At 44.5% G+C, this 19720-nt stretch overlaps 1 pseudogene; it reads right to left on the bottom strand.

Moving 5' to 3' along the window:
• Positions 1-17481: 17481 nt before the first annotated feature.
• LOC137380723 (nucleolin-like) lies at positions 17482-18599 on the bottom strand (annotated as a pseudogene).
• Between the last annotated feature and the right edge of the window lie 1121 nt (positions 18600-19720).

Raw genomic sequence — 19720 nt, 5'->3', positions numbered from 1 at the left:
CACCACACTATGGCCCTGATATTTACAGGGTGGTGGTGGGGCAGTTTTATTTTTGGGAAACCCCAGAAGAACAGGTTTTCCTCAGGTTCTGCCAAATTTAATGGTCGGACCTGATTAACATATTTTGTCTCCGTTTCCTGACCCAGCCAGCCAGATTGAGAGGTAGACCTGTGTCACCAGGCTGTAGCCTGGTAGCAGAGTGGAGGGAGGGAAGGTTCAGAAAGGCTTGGGGTTTGGGGGGGTGGTGGGATGCGGCAGGAGATCAGAGGCCAATGAGCAAGGAAGATCTGAAGGGTCAGGGGAGAGGGAAATTAGAAGGACAACATTGGAAGGATTGAGGGAAGGAGATAGGAAGGGTTGGGGAGAGATCGGAGGCCACAGCTGGGGAGTGTAGAGAAACAAGAGGATTGGAAAGACTGGGCTAGGTAGGGAGCAATTGTGGCTCGGGGATACATCGCAGGGGAGTCCGATCATGGGTAGGCGTGGGAATGGTTGATCGTGAGGTGGGAGAAGCGGGTTATCTTGGTGGGTCAGCCGATCCTGGGAGTGGTTTACAGGTAAGTTTGGTGGGCCATGGGAGCAGCACTCCTAATCCTTCTGGCCCACAAGTAGTACTGAAAGGCACTCCAGCAGTCCTCACCGTGCTTTAGCTCTGGGTCTTCCGAGGTCTAGGAAAGCTATTCGGCCAACATAAAATTTTAAAATGGAGATTAAATTTAAATCAATCAGCCTTATTAAAATATTTAAATTAGCGAACTGTCTCCTGGGTGCGGTTGGTCATCTGCTCCCAGTGTCACCTCCATTCCAACTGGGAAGTGCACTGGTTCAAAGCAGTTTGGGTTTGGGTTTGAGATTTCTAATATTTTAACGACCCACCCGACCCAAACCCACTGGTTTTTTGGGGGCTAAAATTCTTCCCTATGACTTTTGCAGTATCATGTCAGAAGCTTTCAGAAGAACCAGGGCTATACCTGAACATTACAAAAACACACTTTATTGTGCAACCATTTGGAATCATAGCAACTTTTGTTTGAAAGTGTATCGCATCTTACTGGCCCCAATATTTACCAGTAGGATGTTGGGGAATGGGGTTGCAAAGGGTATCCAGGAAATGCCAGAATGTCCCTTCCGAACTTAATGGCAGGATCGCATTAGAATTTTAAAATTCAGTTTCCCACCATTGTGGATGGTCCCCAACAATTGGAAAAGATCAGGGCATATTGGGGGGATGCTTGGAGCATGACAGCATTGAGGGATAGAGGGAGGCAAAGATCAAGGCACATTGGGAGGGGGAGTCAGCTGATGGCGTCAGCGAGGAGAAGGTGTGATCGGCAGTTGATTTACTTGAGGCGGGGAGGACTTTTGCTCCTTCTGGCTCATGAGCAATGCTATAAAAACACTTAGCTGCTTAATCTGGCTGCTTCCGTCTCCGTTTAGCTACTGGGTTTCCTGAGCTCTGGGAAACCAGTCCCACCGGTGTTAAATGTAACTTAGGCTACAAATTGCACTCTGGGGGCTTGATTTATATATTATTATGAGGTGGCCTGTTTCACCACAGTGGGAACACAAACACACAATGCAACCCGCTGCCAAAAATAAATAGCTGCAGGCACGTACGTGATGGTTTGGTGCTGTGTTGTGCAGTTTTAAATTTTTACCCAACCCTCTCCTGCCCATCATGGGGGTTAAATTTCTCCCCACCGTGCTACTCTGTTAAGTAAAGGGTGGTAATATTTGGCTTTGTATAGATGACTACGAAGACCGTCCATCACTTCACCCCAATCAAATGAGCATTAGTATCGCATGAGTCTGATACATTATATCGACATGAGTCACATATTTGGCCATGTTATTAAAAAAATCAGGCTATATAAATGAGAATTGTCAGAAGCTCAAGCAAATAACTAATCAATTTTACCAGAAAAGATATTAATATCTCTCATTTTTAGGGTAAATATATCATGCACCATTTGTTTCATTACCCTTAAATGAACAATGTCAGAAATCCTCAAATTATTATTTATGTGAGGAAAAAGAACAAAGAACAAAGAACAAAGAAAATTACAGCACAGGAACAGGCCCTTCGGCCCTCCAAGCCTACGCCGATCCAAATCCTCTATCTAAACCTAAAAAATAGGAAAATCGGCACTAAAGCATAAATAAGATTAAAAATATAGTATGAAAGCATTAGTAAATAGATTTGTAGGCCTAGAAATTCATTTCAAGTCATTTTTACGGCAGCATATGGATGCATGGAGGCCCTGGGCCTCATTTAAATATTGAGGATGAACTGCCAGCTCCTGTCGCACCTCCACAGGCAGCTTGCCCAATGGAAGCATGCAATTATGGGCTGCCTATATCGACAGCAGATGCCCTCAGGTAAGTCCCAAGAGGGGGTAGGGAGGACAATGAGAGGCTACTAAAACTAATGTGTCCCGAGACTCCGAGTGGAGCAGTCTCGAGGCTTGCTTCTCTTGGGGCAACCCTATTTCTGGTAATGAGAACAGAAAATGCTGGAAATACTCAGCAGGTCTGGCAGCATCTGTGGAGAGAGAAGCAGAGTTAACGTTTCAGGTCAGTGATCCTTTATTAGAACTGGCAAAGGGTAGAAATGTGATAGGTTTTAAGCAAATAAAGTGGGGATGCGGGAAAAGAAAACAAAAGGGAAGGTGTGTGAAAGGACAGAGGGCCGGAGAGATTAACTGACAAAGAGGTCATGGGGAAAAAGCAGAGAGAGTGTGCTAATGGTGTGATGAAAGACAAAGCATGAGTGAAGAGGGAGTGTTAATGACAGAATAATGAGCAGCCCGAGCCAAAAGCACAAAAATGAAAAAACCAGTAGGAAGGCATTTGGTAAAAAACAAACAAAATATAATAAAATTAAATTAAAAAAGGGCCAGTCATGCTCTGAAATTATCGAATTCAATGTTCAATCCAGTAGGCTGTTGTGTGCCTAATTGGAAAATCAGGTGCTGTTCCTCGAGCTTGCATCGATGTTCACTGGAACATTGCAGCAGGCCCAGGACAGAAATGTGGGCATGTGAGCAGGGGGATGTGTTGAAATGGCAAGCAACCGGAAACTCGGGATCATGTTTTCGGACTGAGTCGAGGTGTTCCGCAAAGCGGTCACCCAATCTGCATTTGGTCTCCCCAATATAGAGGAGACCGCATTATAAGCAGCGAATACAGTATACTAAATCGAAAGAAGTAAAAGTAAATAGTTGTTTCACCTGAAAGGAGTGCTTGGATAGTGAGGAGAGAGGAGGTAAATGGGCATGTATTACACTTCCTGCGATTGATAGGAAGGTGCAGTGGGAAGGGGATGAGGTGTCGGGGGTAATGGAGGAGTGGACCAAGGTGTCGCAGAGGGAACAATCCCTTTGGAATGCTGACAAGGGAGGGGAGGGGAAGATGCATTTGGTAGCGGCATCATGCTGGAGGTGGTGAAAATGGTGGTGGATGATCCTTTGGATGTAGAGGCTGGTGGGGTGGAAAGTGAGGACAACCCTGTCGCAGTTCTGGGAAGGAGAGGAAGGGGTGAGGGAATAATGTGGGAAATGGGTCGGACACGGTTGAGGGCCCTTTCAACCACAGTGGGGGGGAATCGTTAGTTGAGGAAAAAGGAAGATATATCAGAAGCGCTGTTGTGGAAGGTTGCCCCATCATAGCAGATGCATCAGAGATGGAGAAATTGGGAGAATGGAATGGAGTCTGTACAGGAAGCAAGGTGTGAGGAAGTGTATTCGAGGTATCTGTGGGAGTCGGTGGGCTTATAATGAATATTAGTGGACAGTCTATCCTCAGAGATGGAGACAGAGAAGTCAAGGAAGGGAAGGGAAGTGTCAGAGATGAACCATGTAAAGATGAGAGAAGGGTGGAAATTGGAAGCAAAGTGGATGAAGGTTTTAAGTTCGGGCCGGGAGCAGGAAATGGCACTGATACATTCATCAAGGTACCGGAAAAAGATTTGGGGGAGGGGGCCTGAGTAGGACTGGAACAAGGAATGTTCGACATATCCCACAAAATACCCCGATTTCTGGTAAGGTTCCTTAAACAGGCACTAAGCCCCTCATTAGCAGGTAGGATGTCTGAAAACTGTCCCAACCCAATTTTGGCTCGGACATGTTTTTCGGTGTCTTTGTGGTTCAGGACATTGCAGATAAATACTGGTCCCTTTTGCATCAGTGCAACAAGGACCTCTTCCTCCCCCGAAGTCTCAAACACCCTGTACTGTGCCCAAGGAAATTGGATTTTTTAGTGCTCGCGGTGCTGGTGCGATGGAAGCCCTGAAAAAATGGTGACTGGAATGCTTCCAACCACTTCTGTGTGTCCTGACTAACAGGCCACTAACCTGGGAGTGCCATGTGTGTTCCGGAAGCATGCAAAGTGAGCAGGTCATGATGTCAAACAGCCTGTAACGCTGATTTTGGTGCACGATCTGCCATTTTGGACCATGCAAGTCCTATTAATGCCCTCTCTTAATCACTCCCAGCCGATCGTGCATTCTGCTGCACAAGGGACCCCACCACTAATGTTATTTAAAGAGCTAACCATCCTACATCCAGGTGAAGTGCTTTTGACTTACTTTTGCTGGTGCGGATTTAGTGGAAGTACTGTGTTCAGTGCGAATAGAGGAATTTTGCAAATCTTTTGGATTTTCAAGGGAGTGGTGCTGAATCTTGACAAGGAGGTCAGAGGAGTTGGAAGGCCTGTCAGGAGAAGGTCTGCTTCAGTAGTGGGGGCTATAATTGCTGCCTTTCTTGGGCTTCAGTATGATTTGGAAATGGAGCACAGACAGCACAGGGGAAGCTGTGCACAGAGGGAGGAGGAGGAAGGCTCTCAATAGAAGGCCATACCCGCCTAATGTCTTCAGGGAGCACTTTTCCCACCTCCACCCCAGCCAGGAGCAGTGTGTGAGGCACCTGTATTTCTCCAAGGAGATTGTTGATGAATTATGCCACCGACTACAACCTGACCTGCAGCTTCACTGCAGGGTAAGGATGGCACCGCCTGTGGCTGTCAAGGTCACCGTCACTCGCAATTTCTACACCAGTGGATCCTTCCAGTTGGAAGCAGGTGACATTAGCAATATGTCACACTTCTCTGTCCATTGTTGCCTCAGGGACATGGCAGATATAGAAGGAGAGGGGACTTTGTCCTCTTCTCACTGAACAGAGAGAAGCAGGAGGAGAGAGCACATGGATTTGCGAGGCTGATGGGATTCCCAATGGTGCAGGGCGCAATTGATTGCAAACCTTTTCAGGCTTCACATGCTAATGGGGAGATGTTCCATAACCTCAAGGGCTACCACTCCATTAATGTCCAGTTGGTGTGCAACCATGTCCAGAAGATCCTCTCGGTGAATGACCATGATCCTGGCAGCAGCCATGATGCATTCATCCTGCGGCAGTCAGCTGTACTCGACATCTTTGGCCCACCACGACGAACCAGAGGCTGGCTCCTGGGAGACAAGGGATACTGCTCTACACCTGGCTAATGACTCCCCTCCACTACCTGAATATGTGAGACTAGCATGCCTATAATGAGAGCCATGCAGCAACCAGGAAAGTTGGAGTAAACCATCTGCATGCTGAAGCAATTGTTCCATTGCCTGGACTGCTTTGGGGGAGCCTTCCAGTATTCACTGGAGCACGTCTCCAAGATCGTTGAGGTCTGCTGCATTCTCCAAAACTGTTGTCATCAGGGTGCAGCCCTTGTCACCTTGGGAGGAGGAGGAGGAGAGAGGAAGGACGCCTCTCGGACCCAGGCACTCTGGGTGAGCTGTCAGTGAGTGAATACTCAGACTCCAGTCCCCATTTGAGATCTCATCCCCACATCACAGTGGCTCCACAATTCCTGACCTTTCAATCCATCTGCTATGTTCTATAGGTCAAAATCCTGAAATAAAAGCCACCAACAAAAAATTATTCCATAACAACTTTATCCAAAAACACTTTCAATAATACGCACATAACTGAACTATTCACCGTAGTCTATTCCCTTAGTGCCTGTCAGTCTTTGCCTGTCCTGGTGCTCCCACGCAGAGGTCTGGTGTAGCTCTTGCCTTCCTGATGAGACTGCAATGGCTGGCATGGTGGCAGTTCTTGGGTATCTCAAAGCAGAAATGCAGAAGGGAGGGTTGGAATGAGGGAAGGGGGGTATAAAGCAAGGTGGCCGATAACCGCAAGTAGCAGCAGAGAACCAATGGGGGGACAGGTACCCCTGCATCAACTGAGAGGTCCATTCTTACACCCACCTGCCTCTTGCATTTCATTGTAGATAGCAGGATGAGGGTGAGATTTGAGAAGGTGCGAAAGGCAGGAACATACCGTCATTCTGAATATTTTCAGTGATGCAGGATGCTATGGCCTCAGTAACAGCTGTCCCATGAGGGTTCAGTCGATGCAGGTGTGCTTGTCCCCCCCACTGGTTCTGTGCTGCTCCCTGTGGTTATCGGCCACCTTGTCCTACAAGAGAGGGGGAAGAATATTAGATTGTATTGCAAAATGTTTGAGTGATGTCCTTGCCATTGCTGAATAGCTGGAGGTATGTGGTAGCAGCGACTGGTGTGTGTAAGGCAGGCAGCATTGGTACGTGTGTGAGGGTGAAGTGGTAAACTGGTATGTTAGGCATGAGTCCAGATTTCTGTTGAGTGGGTGTTGGGACAATATGCATTGATCAATGTGAGGATTTAGTGGAGTGGTGGGTAGGAAAACTCATTTGAAGATGCAATCACTGACCTTGACCACTGGTATGAAGTCATGAACTTTTTTGCAGCACTGCACCCAGGCCCTAGGCCAGATTCTGGGAAGTGACCAACTGTTCCCATTCCCTTCTCAGGATGTGCCTTGCAGGCCTTCAGGCCCCCTACAGGAACACAGCTTCTTTCCACCTCCATCATTAATACCTCCAGCACTGCATTAGAAAACCTTGGAGCCCTCTCTCTTGCCTGTTGTTCCATTTGCTGTGCTTTTCCTTCCAGTCAAACATTCCAGAGAAAGTTACAGCAGCTTCTATTGCATGAGTACAGCTCCCTGTTAAGAGAGGTAGGCTGCCTTTAAGAGGTCCAACCTAGTTGTGTGTCACGCTAGTTATGCACACTCCTGGGCCCCTATTGAGTGTGCAGCCGGTCAGCAGCATGTTTCACATTGGGCTGCACTCTGAAATCATTTAGATGTGGAGGCAGCATGCTGCCTGCCTCAACAGGATCGAGCATAGGATAATTGCACATTGTGGCCCTTGTGCCAGAAAATGCATCTTATCCAATTTTACCCCGTACATCTGGATTGTTATTTAGGATGCTCAACATATTTGCCAAACTACATCAAAAGGGAACAACTTCATCTGATCCAGTAAACTAACAATGAGGGTTCATTTCTGCCTCCATTTCAGTGCAATAATGGAAGAAACAGATGTTAAAAAATATATGAAAACCAGAGGTAATATGAAATGAGTGACAGATATTTAGCAAAGTTCTCAAAGGTTGTTAAGACCTCATTAATTGCCGGGCAATAGAAATCTGTGCTGTTTTTCTGCTAGCATTTAGGAAAACCACAATGATGCACTGAGTTCATCTACTGAGCTACCCGACTGTCTCCAGTACCAAGTAATCACCCATTGCATAAACTACAGGTTTGGTTAATTAAGAAAAGCCAGCACGCATTTGGTAAAGGCAAATCGTGTGTAACAAACTTGATTGAGATTTTTGATGAGGTAACAGAGAGGCTTGATGAGGGTAATGAGGTTGATGTGGTGTATGTGGACTTTCAAAAGGCATTTGATAAAAGTGCCACATAATAGACATGCCAGCAAATTTGAAGCCCATGGAAACAGCATGACTATGAAGTTGGCTGAGTGACAGGAAACAGATTAGCAGTGAACAGTTGTTTTTCAGACTGGGGGAAGTTTTTACAGTGGTGACCCCCAGGGGTCAGTATTAGGACCACTGCTTTTCTATATTTTTAAAATATATATATTATATATGTATATAAAATTATATAATGACCTAGGTTTGGGTGTACAGGGCACAATTTCAAAATTTGCTGGTTGCACAAAACTTGGAAATATTGGCCAGAATTTTACATCGGGGTGGAGGCCCTGCCCATTGTCCTAAAAGTCGGGGGCGAGCCTACCTCCACCGGGCCGGGGAGCCACACAGAGATTTTATATAGCCAGATCCTTAATTGGCCTCGGGTGGGACTTCCGCCCCTCTGAGGCAGGAAGCCCTGCAACCAAGAGCTACCAGCCAATCAGGGGGCTGGCAGATCCTCAGGCCCAGCAGCGCCATTGGGAGCAGTGGCTACTGCTGGGACTGCACCCAGCTTCAGGAGCATCATGGACTCTGGCGCCGAAAATGGTAAGTGGGGTTTTGGGCCTCGACTGGGCCCTGGTGAGGGGGGTGGGGTCAATCAGGAGAGCAGTGGGAGGTGCACTAGCAGGGGTGGAAGGAGCTGCAAGGGAGGCCCTCCGTGAGGCACAGCGTGCCTGATCAGGAAGCCCCCCACCCCCTCCTCGGGTCAGCAATGAGGCTGCCTGGTATTGCTGGGTGGCCTCCACAGCTGACAAAGTGCCCATCCACTGCTGGTAATATACCAGCAGTGGTGGGAGAAGGTCCTTAAGTGGCAATTAGCCTGGGGCAGGCTGGCCTTTTGTCATCTCTCCCACCGCTTGTAAAATTGCAGCAGGGACAGGAAGGCAATGGGAACAGCGACCCTCCCGCCTCCCACACAATTTTATACCTCCCTCACTGCCTCCAGCCCACCTTCCATTTTGGGGGAGGGGGATAAAATTCCAGTCACTGTGAACTGTGAGGAGGATAGTGATAGACTTCAAGAGGACATAGACAGGCTGGTGGAATGGGCAGACACATGGCAGATGAAATTTAAGGCAGAGAAGTCTGAAGTAATACATTTTGGTAGGAAGAATGAGGAAAGGCAATATAAATCTACTAGAATTCTTCGAGGATGTAACTAGTACAGTTGATGAGGGGGAGCCAGTGGATGTCGTTTACTTGGACTTTCAGAAGGCTTTTGACAAAGTCCCACATAAGAGATTGGCATGTAAAATTAAAGTGCATGGGATTGGGGGTAGTGTATTGTGATGGATAGAAAATTGGTTGGCAGACAGGAAACAAAGAGTAGGAATAAACGGATCTTTTTCCGAATGGTAGGCAGTGACTAGTGGGGTATTGCATGGATCGGTGCTTGGAGACCAGCTATTCACAATATATATTAATGATTTAGGTGAGGGCACTAAATGTAATATCTCCAAATTTGCAGGTGACACAAAACTGGGTGGGAGAGTGCGTTGTGAGGATGATGCAGAGAGGCTTCAGGGTGATTTGGACAAGTTGAGTGAGTGGGCTAATGCATGGCAGATGCAGTATAATGTGGATAAATGTGAGGTTATCCACTTTGGTAGCAAAAACAGGAAGGCAGATTATTATCTGAATGGCTATAAACTGAGCGAGGGGAATATGCAACGAGACCCGGGTGTTCTCGTACACCAGTCGCTGAAGGTAAGCATGCAGGTGCAACAGGCTGGAAGAAAGGCAAATGGTATGTTGGCCTTCATAGCGAGAGGATTCGAGTACAGGAGCAGGGATGTCTAGCTGCAATTATACAGGGCCTTGGTGAGGCCACACCTGGAATATTGTGTGCAGTTTTGGTCTCCTTATCTGAGGAAGGATGTTCTTGCTATAGAGAGAGTGCAGTGAAGGTTTACCAGACTGATTCCTGGGATGGTGGGACTGATGTATGAGGAGAGATTGAGTCGGTTAGGATTATATTCGCTGGAGTTCAGAAGAGTGAGGGGGAATCTCATAGAAACCTATAAAATTCTAACAGGACTTGACAGGATAGATGCAGGAAGGATGTTCCCGATGGTGGGGAAGTCCAGAACCAGGGGTCATAGTCTAAGGATACAGAGTAAACCTTTCAGGACTGAGATGAGGAGAAATTTCTTCACCCAGAGAGTGGTGAGCCTGTGGAATTCGCTACCACAGAAAGCAGTTGAGGCCAAAACATTGTATGTTTTCAAGAAGAAGTTAGATATAGCTCTTGAGGCGAAAGGGATTAAAGGATATGGGGTGAAAGCGGAAACAGGTTACTGAGTTGGATGATCAGCCATGATCATAATGAATGGCGGAGCAGGCTCGAAGGGCCGAATGGCCTACTCCAGCTCCTATTTTCTATGTTTCTGTAAAATAAAGGGATGCAAGAACAGAGAAACCTTGGGGTATATGTGGACAAATCATTGAAGATGGCAGGGTGGGTTGAGAAATTAGGTAAAAAGACATATGGGATCCTGGATTTTATAAGTAGCGCCATAGAGGACAAAAGCAAGGATGTTATGATGAACCTTTATAAAACACTAGTTTGGCCTCAACTGGAGTGTTGTGTCCAATTTAGGAAGGATATGACAGCTTTAGAGAAGGTGCAAAGGTTTATGAGAATGATTCCAGGGATGAGGGACTTCAGTTATGTGGATAGAGTGAAGAAACTGGTGTTCTCCTCAGACAAGAGAAGGATGAGAGGAGATTTGATAGAAGTGTTCAAAATCATCAGGGGTCTGGACCGAGTAGATAGAGAGAAACTATTCCCATTGTCAGAGGGGTCGTGAACCAGAGGACACTGATTTAAGGCGTATGGCAAAAGAACCAATGGCAACATGAGGAAAACATTTTTATGCAGTGAATGGTTAAGATCTGGAATGCACTGCGTGAGAGTGTGGTGGAGGCAAATTCAATCATGGCTTTCGAAATGGAATTGGATAAGCACCTGAAGAGAGAATTTGCAAGGCTACAGGGAAAGGGTGCGGGAGTGGGACTAGCTAAGTTGCTCAACATGCTGAATGGCCACTTTCTGTGCTGTAACAATTCTATGATTCAATGCAATGGGTGTAGACCCTGGAAAAGTTATCTGATCCTTACAGAGGATCAACACAGATTCAGACTAAGAGTGCATCAGGGTGACTGGAATGTGCCATCTCATCCAGGCTGATCTCCAGCAACTGTCAAGAATATGTAATGTGCTTCTTGAGCAATTGAGATTGATCACTGCTCTGAACAACTAATAATATTAATTTCTGTAAGTAAATCAGCAGTGAACACTTATAGGCAGTGAACTGAGCTCACGATTTTAAAATCTCTTCAGCTAAGGTGTTACATAATGCAGCAAAAGAGCTCCTAGCTCTTAGTCTCCAATGAAAGAAGACTATTGAAGTGTATAATCCAGCTCTATGGAAGAGCATAGGAACAGGAGCCTGTCTCAGAAAATTATGGCTGATCTGTACTTCAATACGGGGGGGGGGGGGGGGGTGGCGCCACCACGAGGCCTTGCCGCTGCCGGCAATATCGGGCTGGGACTTCCTGGCGTCAAGGCCTGTGGCAGACCTATGCTGGAGGCATTTTCTGGCCCCCACCCCCTCCTGCCACGCCCCCGGGCATCGAGGGGTTGGGGGGGGGGGGCTGTAAAATCCAGCCCAGTTTCTTGATTTAACCCCTAAATGGCCTGAAACTTTAATTTTAAGACCTTGCTCTCTTGTTCTAGATACCCTGCCAGAGGAAATAGTTTCTCTATACCTACTCTACAGAATGCCTTTATCATTTTAATTGCCTCGATTAAATCACCCCTCAACATTCTACAAACACAAGGGAATACAAGTAAAGTGTGAGGGGTGACCTACTAGAGGTCTTTAAATTTAGGAAAGGTTTTGATAGAGTAAACACAGGGAGCGTATTTTCACTTGTGGGAAGAGCAAAACTCGAAGCCATCAGAGGTCACCAAAAAATTGAGTAGGGAATTCAGAAGAATTTTCTTTACCCAGGGAATGTACAACTGGCTACACAGGGAGTAGTTGAGGGAATAGAGGGTTATGCTGATAGAGTTAGATAAGGAAAGAGGGGCGAAGGCTTGAGTGGAGCATAAATGCCAATTTGGACTGGTTGGGGTGAATGGCCTATTTCTGCGCTGTATATTCTATGTGATTCTACGTAACCTGTCCTCATAATTTAACCATTTAAATCCTGGTATAATTTCTGGTGAATCTGTGCTGTACTTGCAAGGCTAATGTATCTTTTCTGAGGTTTAGTGCCCAAAACTTAATATAGTACTCCAGATGGTGCCTGACCAGGGTTCTGTACATTCTGTATGATTGAAGCATCGCTTCCTCATTTTTGAATTCCAGTCCCTTTGAGATAAAGGCTAACAGTCTATTAGCCTGTTTGATTACTTTTTTCTACCAGTGCAGTGGCTTTTAATGCTTTGTGTACATCCCTTTACTCCTCCACAACTCCTAGAAAATATTCTGATTTGTCTTTATCAGATCAAAAGCTTCCTCACATTGAACTTCATCTGCTGTAGTTTTGCGCATTTACTTAGTGTGTTTATGTCCCTTTGCAACTTCCTGCTCCCATGCCTTGGCAGTGAATGCCATTTTACTCCCAAAAGAAAGGCCTTCTGAAATCTGTGTTGCCTTCCATGCTGTATCTACTTTCATAAAGGAGGAATAGCCTGGCCTCAACTTCCAAGAGGTAATGATGAATCTATATAAAATCATATAAGACCTCAGTTTGAATACCTTGCACAATATTGGGCTCCATATGTTCAGAAGGATATTGAGTCTCTCCCTTGCTCTCTCTTTCCCGAGCTTAATGCAGATTCGATAGGATGTGGCTTAGTACGAGGCAATATGAATGTGAAAAAAGACTTGAAAATTGATTTTTTTGTTATAGCAATGCAAGTTGTGTATTATGATAGAAGTGTTTAAAATTATGAAAGGATGTGACGTGGTTGATAGATGCGGACTGTTTCGAGTGGTTAAGGGGTCTAGAACAAAGGACCATCGAAACAAGTTTAAATATCAGAGATTTCGAACAGAGATCAAGAAACCTCACTATGCAGGGAGTTGTGAGGTTGTGGCATTTGCTTCCAGGATTAGTGGTTGAAGCAGAAACTGTTAACAATCAAGATTAGATAGATGGAGAAAAAAGGGATCAAAGGATATGGGATTAGGTCAGGTGAATGTGATTAGAACTATTTGTTCACATGAAGGACCAACGTAGACATGGACTGGTTAAGCCAAATTGTGTACTTCAGTGTTGTAACTTATGTATATGTCTTGACATGATCTGTAATGGTGCAAATTATTCACAGTAATACATACCCCAAAGTTTCATTTCTAAGGCACTTAAACTGTATAACTCATCATCCACCATTAGCATGTACAAGCGTCTATTTTCTCCAGAACAGCCTGCTGGTCTTTCAGATACACCTCCATTTCAAGAACACTTGTTACAATCTTTGTGCTGTCTTACACAATCAATTTCATTTTATCACACCCCACACCAAATATTAAGCAAAATTAATATATGCTTACCATACGTACTGGTGTTGGAACCTGCAATGTAATGGAAGGTTTTGTCACAAGAATGTAGTATAGGATGTTGCAGTTCTTCAGATGTTAATGCAAATAAAGTTGATTTACTCATGAAAACCATTATTTACTCTAATGGCTTTATTCTCAGTATCTATTCATTATTCCTCGCACTCCTCTTCATCTCACTCTATTTGTATATCATTCTATTCCTTTCCCCTCTGGCGTTTATCTAGTTTCCCCTTAAATGTATCTATGCTATGCACCTTAACTACTCCTTGTGTTAGTGAGTTCTATATTCTAAGCATGTTCTGGGTAAATACGTTTCTCGTGGATTCTCTATTGGACTATCATATTTATAGTCCCCACTTCAGGTCTCATCGACAAGTGGAAGCATCTTCTCTACATCTATCTATCAAATCCTTTCAGAATCTTAATGACCTCTATTAGGACACCCCTCAGTCTTCCCTTTTCCAGGAAAAGAGCCCCAGCCTATTCAATCCTTTCTGCTAGGTAGAACCACTCAGTAATTGTGTCATCCTTGAAATGTTCTACTGCTATGTGTGTAGAGCTTTGTGATTTCTGAACTCCTGCCAACCTGAGTGCCAACCACAATTGGAGTTATAGGACATGAGAGCATGTGCTCCTGATCTGCAGTGTTCTCTGTGAACAGGGTCTGATGCAGTGAGATGACCTCTTTAAAAGCTTCCTACCGGATTGTCTATAGCCCTTGTTCAATGAGTCCATGACAGACCTCAAAGTGTCTTTGTTGTGAAACAACTTGCTTGCCAAACACCCACTGAGACACTGTGCAGAGCTGTTGGTGGCCTGTGATATTGAGATCACAACTGAAGATACCTCAGCAACTAATACAAACAATCGTTCCTAGATTGCAGCAGCTATCTGGGTGGTGTACTCTGCAAACCATCTGTATAATCAGTAACTGCAAAATCAATTATGAAATCATTTACAGCTTGGACATACTCAAACAATGGGGAGTCTAACACGGATGGTAAAATGCAGGGAGCAAAGTGAGTTGCCAGGCTGAAGAATCACACTTGAAATCACAGCTTCAACTTTAACAAAGTTTAACAAGTGTTTTATAAAAGACTTCTGCAGATTTCTTGCTTACTACTCTCACTGGCTACAAATCTATTTGACCTTACAACAACCCAGGTCAGATGTTTTCCCCAAAGCACAAAGCTACTTTTAGTTTCCCTTCCAAGTACCATATATTCTCTAATAATCAAGCCCATGCAATTAATTCTTTTATGTTGTCTGATGCACCATAAATGAGATGCGTGGACTCCAGTTGGTTGAAGATTTCAAACAGGTTGAGTTACAGCTAGACTATTATATATAGTACAGAGCTAACTCTTTACAAAACCTTACTCTGGGTGTTACAGTTACAAAGTGACTCTGGCTCCGAGTCGCATGACTGTGTCCTGGTACTTGACTCATTAGCATACTAAGATCTTAAAGGGGACATCACTCTTAAAGGCAATCATACAACAGCCCACACACATAATCATAACAGTCATCACTCTCCAAATATTGCATCCTTCTCCTTTCAAAAATGTCTGAAAGTCAGTCTACATCCCTTTGTATCGCATAAGTGCCAGGATATGCTTAGAACAAAGAACAAAGAACAGCACAGGAACAGGCCATTTGGCCCTCCAAGCCTGCGCCGATCTTGATACCTGTCTAAACTAAAACCTTCTGCACTTCCGGGGTCCGTATCCCTCTATTCCCATCCTATTCATGTATTTGTCAAGATGCCTCTTAAACGTCGCTATCGTACCTGCTTCCACCACCTCCCCCAGCAGCAAGTTCCAGGCACTCACCACCCTCTGTGTAAAGAACTTGCCTTGCACATCCCCTCTATAGTTTGCCCCTCGCACCTTAAACCTATGTCCCCTAGTAACTGACTCTTCCACCCTGGGAAAAAGCTTCTGACTATCCACTCTGTCCATGCCACTCATAACTTTGTAAACCTCTATCATGTCGCCCCTCCACCTCCGTCATTCCAGCGAAAACAATACGAGTTTATCAAACCTCTCCTCATAGCTAATGCCCTCCAGATCAGGCAACATCCTGGTAAACCTCTCCTGTACCCTCTCCAAAGCCTCCACGTCCTTCTGGTAGTGTCGCAACCAGAATTGCAAGCAATATTCTAAGCGTGGCCTAACTAAGGTTCTGTACAGCTGCAACATGACTTGCCAATTTTTATACTCTATGCCCTGACCGATGAAGGCAAGCATGCCATATGCCTTCTTGACTACCTTATCCACCTGCGTTGCCACTTTCAGTGACCTGTGGACCTGTACGCCCAGATCTCTCTGCCTGTCAATACTCCTAAGGGTTCTGCCATTTACTGTATATTTCCCACCAGTATTAGATCTTCCAAAATGCATTACCTCACATTTGTCCGGATTAAACTCCATCTGCCATTTCTCCGCCCAAGTCTCCAACCGATCTATATCCTGCTGTATACTCTGATCCTCTGACAATCGTCATCACTATCTGCAACTCCACCAACCTTTGTGTCGTCCGCAAACTTACTAATCAGACCAGCTACATTTTCCTCCAAATCATTTATATATACTACAAACAGCAAACGTCCCAGCACTGATCCCTGCGGAACAGCACTAGTTACAGCCCTCCATTCAGAAAAGCACCCTTCCACTGCTACCCTCTGTCTTCTATGACCGAGTCAGTTCTGTATCCATCTTGCCAGCTCACCTCTGATCCCGCGTGACTTAACCTTTTGTACCAGTCTGCCATGAGGGACCTTGTCAAAGGCTTTACTGAAGTCCTTGTAAACAACATCCACTGCCCTTCCTTCATGAATCATCTTCGTCACTTCCTCAAAAAACTCAATCAAGTTAGTGAGACACGACCTCCTCTTCACAAAACCATGCTGCCTCTTGCTAATAAGTTCGTTTGTTTCCAAATGGGAGTAAATCCTGTCCCAAAAAATTTTCTCTAATAATTTCCCTACCACTGACGTAAGGCTCACTGGCCTGTAATTTCCTGGATTATCCTTGCTACCCTTCTTAAACAAAGGAACAACATTGGCTCTTCTCCAGTCCTCTGGGACCTCACCTGTAGCCAATGAGGATGCAAAAATTTCTGTCAAGGCCCCAGCAATTTCTTCCCTTGCCTCCCTCAGTATTCTGGGGTAGATCCCATCAGGCCCTGGGGACTTATCTACCTTAATGCTTTGCAAGACGCCCAACACCTCCTCCTTTTTGATAACGACATGACCCAGACTATCTATACTCCCTTCCCTCGACTCGTCATCCACCAAGTCCTTCTCTTTGGTGAATACTGATGCAAAGTACTCATTTACTACCTCGCCCATTTCCTCTGGCTCCACACATAGATTCCCATCTCTGTCTTTGAATGGGCCAACCCTTTCCCTGGTTACCCTCTTGCTCTTTATATTATGTATAAAAAGCCTTGGGATTCTCCTTAATCCTTTGCTTCTGTTGCAAACATACTTAATCTTTATAGAACTCTTCACTCTCCACTGTTTATCACCAGTGTCAGAACTTTTTCTTATGACTGCCACTATTTCTCACCAACAGCGTGTGAGACTGGATTGTGAAGGCATTGGCAATAATGACTGCTTGAGTGTGCAGGTTGAACTTGGCCTGCCAACTGTTCCATTTGGTGCATAAAATGGCTGAAGCCAAAAGCCTTTATTTACATATCAGGACATCAGAGGTCACATGTGTACAGCAAGCCAACGTATACAAAAGTATTTATCCAAACATCCTCCTTTTCATAGAAGAAAATTTTCATTTACATTGCAACTAAAAAAAACATAGGGACCAGTACATTTGCACATTGGTAAAACAGAATACTCAATAAATCTAACAAAACCCACAAAGGTATACCAATAATTTCTGCCTTTTCTTAATTGTAAGTCTATTTAGAATCTTAGGGAACTTTCACCACACTCATAATTACAAAGCCATCAGGTCAATGCAGAACTCTGGAATGTCCAACTCTGAGATAAATCAACAGAGGCTCCATCTGAACGCAGAGGTAAAGTGTCTTATTAGCCTTTTTAATCAAAATTGATATTTTTCCCTTGAGAAGTCATCTTTCCACCTCTGTATCCTCAAATCCACCTCGCCCTCTTCTAGCTCTTCCTCGGCCATCTCGCTGATTTTCATCCTTTGGTCCAGCAAAGACAAGTGTCATTTTTCATCCATCAATTTCTCCACCTTCCATTGTTTCCTTAGATAATTTTGCATCTTCTTCTGATGGAAAGTCCACAAAGCATTACCCTTTTGATCTTTCAGATTCTCTGTCTATTGCAATTCTAGCGCTCTCAGCTCCTTCAAAGGATTCTTTTAAAGTTTCTTCAGTTGTGTCATCAGAAAGGCCATGAACAATGTCTTGCTGGATCCATCATCACTTCTGTGTCCTTGGTTGCTGAAATCCAACCTCTCAGTTTTCCCTTCAATTTCTGTATTGCTGTGATTCTCAAGAGCTTCTTTAGCATCCTCAACAGATTCATATTTAACAAATGTAAATTATTTTGGTCTGCCATTCTTTTCTGGTATTTTGCTCAATGTTGCTTTTTCAAAAATACCCTGAAGGGTTTATTTTGTTGCAGAATATGCCAAGTTATTTCCAGTGAGTGTGTATATCAGAATCTGGTTGCTTTTGTCAACCCTTTACATTTATCACACTCTTTTCACCAGTGAAATCAATAACGATGGCCCTGCCCTCAGCTTCTGTGCCTTGTTTCTGTTTCAGTGCTGTATTTGCAGTTGCTTCATTTTCAAATTCAATATATGCAATGCCCCAAGTCCCTGAACCATCACGAGAAGTAGGAATTCTAATGTCAATACCACTCCCAAAAATCTCTTTGAGGTCATCCTGAGTTACCTTGAATGGAAGATTTTTGACAAACCATGTCCTGCAAGTCCCTTTCTCGTGTGCTGTCTGCATTGCTTTCCTCGCTGCATACTTTGTCAAGTCCCAGCACTATTTCCATTGAATTCCAATGCCTTTTCTAGTTGCTCTTTCGTTTCAAAGTCGAGATCAAAGTTTCAAAATCGTTCCTTAGATCCAATTCGGATATCTGTGATTGAAAATTTCTTTTTGGTGAAGAAGCCGTTCAGGGCTTTCTTTAGTTCCTCAAAGTTCTTTTCAAAGTTCAGATTTCCAACAACTAGTGAAAAGGATGCATCATTTTCAGTCTTATGCTTCTATTCCTCTTTCTTTCTCTTTCCATCTTTCTTTGGCACAACTATCTCAATTTCTTCCTTTGTGTTTTTAGTCACAGCAGCTGCATGCTTGGGAATGGATTTTTTTTCTGGTACGTGAAGCTTTTGATTTGTTTCAGTGGAGTTGAGGGGAGTTTGTTTAAAGTGCACTATCTGGAACTGAAGTTCTTCTTTCTTCTTGTTGCTTTGGACTGTCAGCTTGGTTTGTCCTCTTGGGGTGAGCATGATTCCATCATAGAGCCTCAACTTTACCTTCGACGGCTTCATATTCGGATCACCATCTTGTACAACTTCACACAAGTCTGCGAAGCACATGATATTGCATGCAGGCCCAGTGTCTCTCTGCCACCTCACATCAGCTTGATGCTCTCCTTCTGCAGTCATCATTTCAACAGTCACAAACCACTTGCTACCTCAAGACTTGACAGTACCAACATGTTCTAGGGTGTAGAATGATTCATCAGAATCATCATCTGGCATCTATCAACCATCTTTACAAGCTTGCTTTTCTTCTTTCTGGCAAAACACTTGCAAGCAAAGTGGTTCAGCTTCTTGCTGTTAGACCACTGCTTTCCCCACACTGGACATATTTCTTTTTCCTTCTTGTTGTGTCTCCCATAGTATTTACATCCAGTACTCTGGCCTTGATCTTTCTGCTGGCCCTACTGAAAGTTGTCCTCCTTTTTCATCATCGACTTGTGCTTGGAAGATTTGGACTGCCTCTTAGCATAGTGCACAACCTTGTCTGTTCCCCCATTAATATTCTTCAGTTGTTGATTAGCCACTTCAGAGCTTCTGCACATGTCAATAGCTTTCTTGAGAATAAGCTTTTCTTCTCTCAGAAGACATGTTCTCCCAGCGGGATCTCTTATTCCTAAGACAATCTGATCTTTGATGAGATCATTCTTCAGTTGCCCAAACTCACAATACTCAACTGGATGTCTCAGTACAGTCACATGCTGATCAATATTCTCCCTCCCTTCCTGAGTTCTAATGTTAAACACAACATTCATAAATGCTGTTAGTAGAGGGTTCAAAGATTTCCAGTCCTCCAAAATCTCCCAAGTCTTGCTTTTCTTCTCGTCAGTGAGATCTAGGGT

The sequence above is a fragment of the Heterodontus francisci genome, chromosome 2, assembly GCF_036365525.1.
Source record: "Heterodontus francisci isolate sHetFra1 chromosome 2, sHetFra1.hap1, whole genome shotgun sequence".
Lineage (NCBI taxonomy): Eukaryota > Metazoa > Chordata > Chondrichthyes > Heterodontiformes > Heterodontidae > Heterodontus > Heterodontus francisci.
This window is presented reverse-complemented; position numbering and strand designations above follow the sequence as displayed.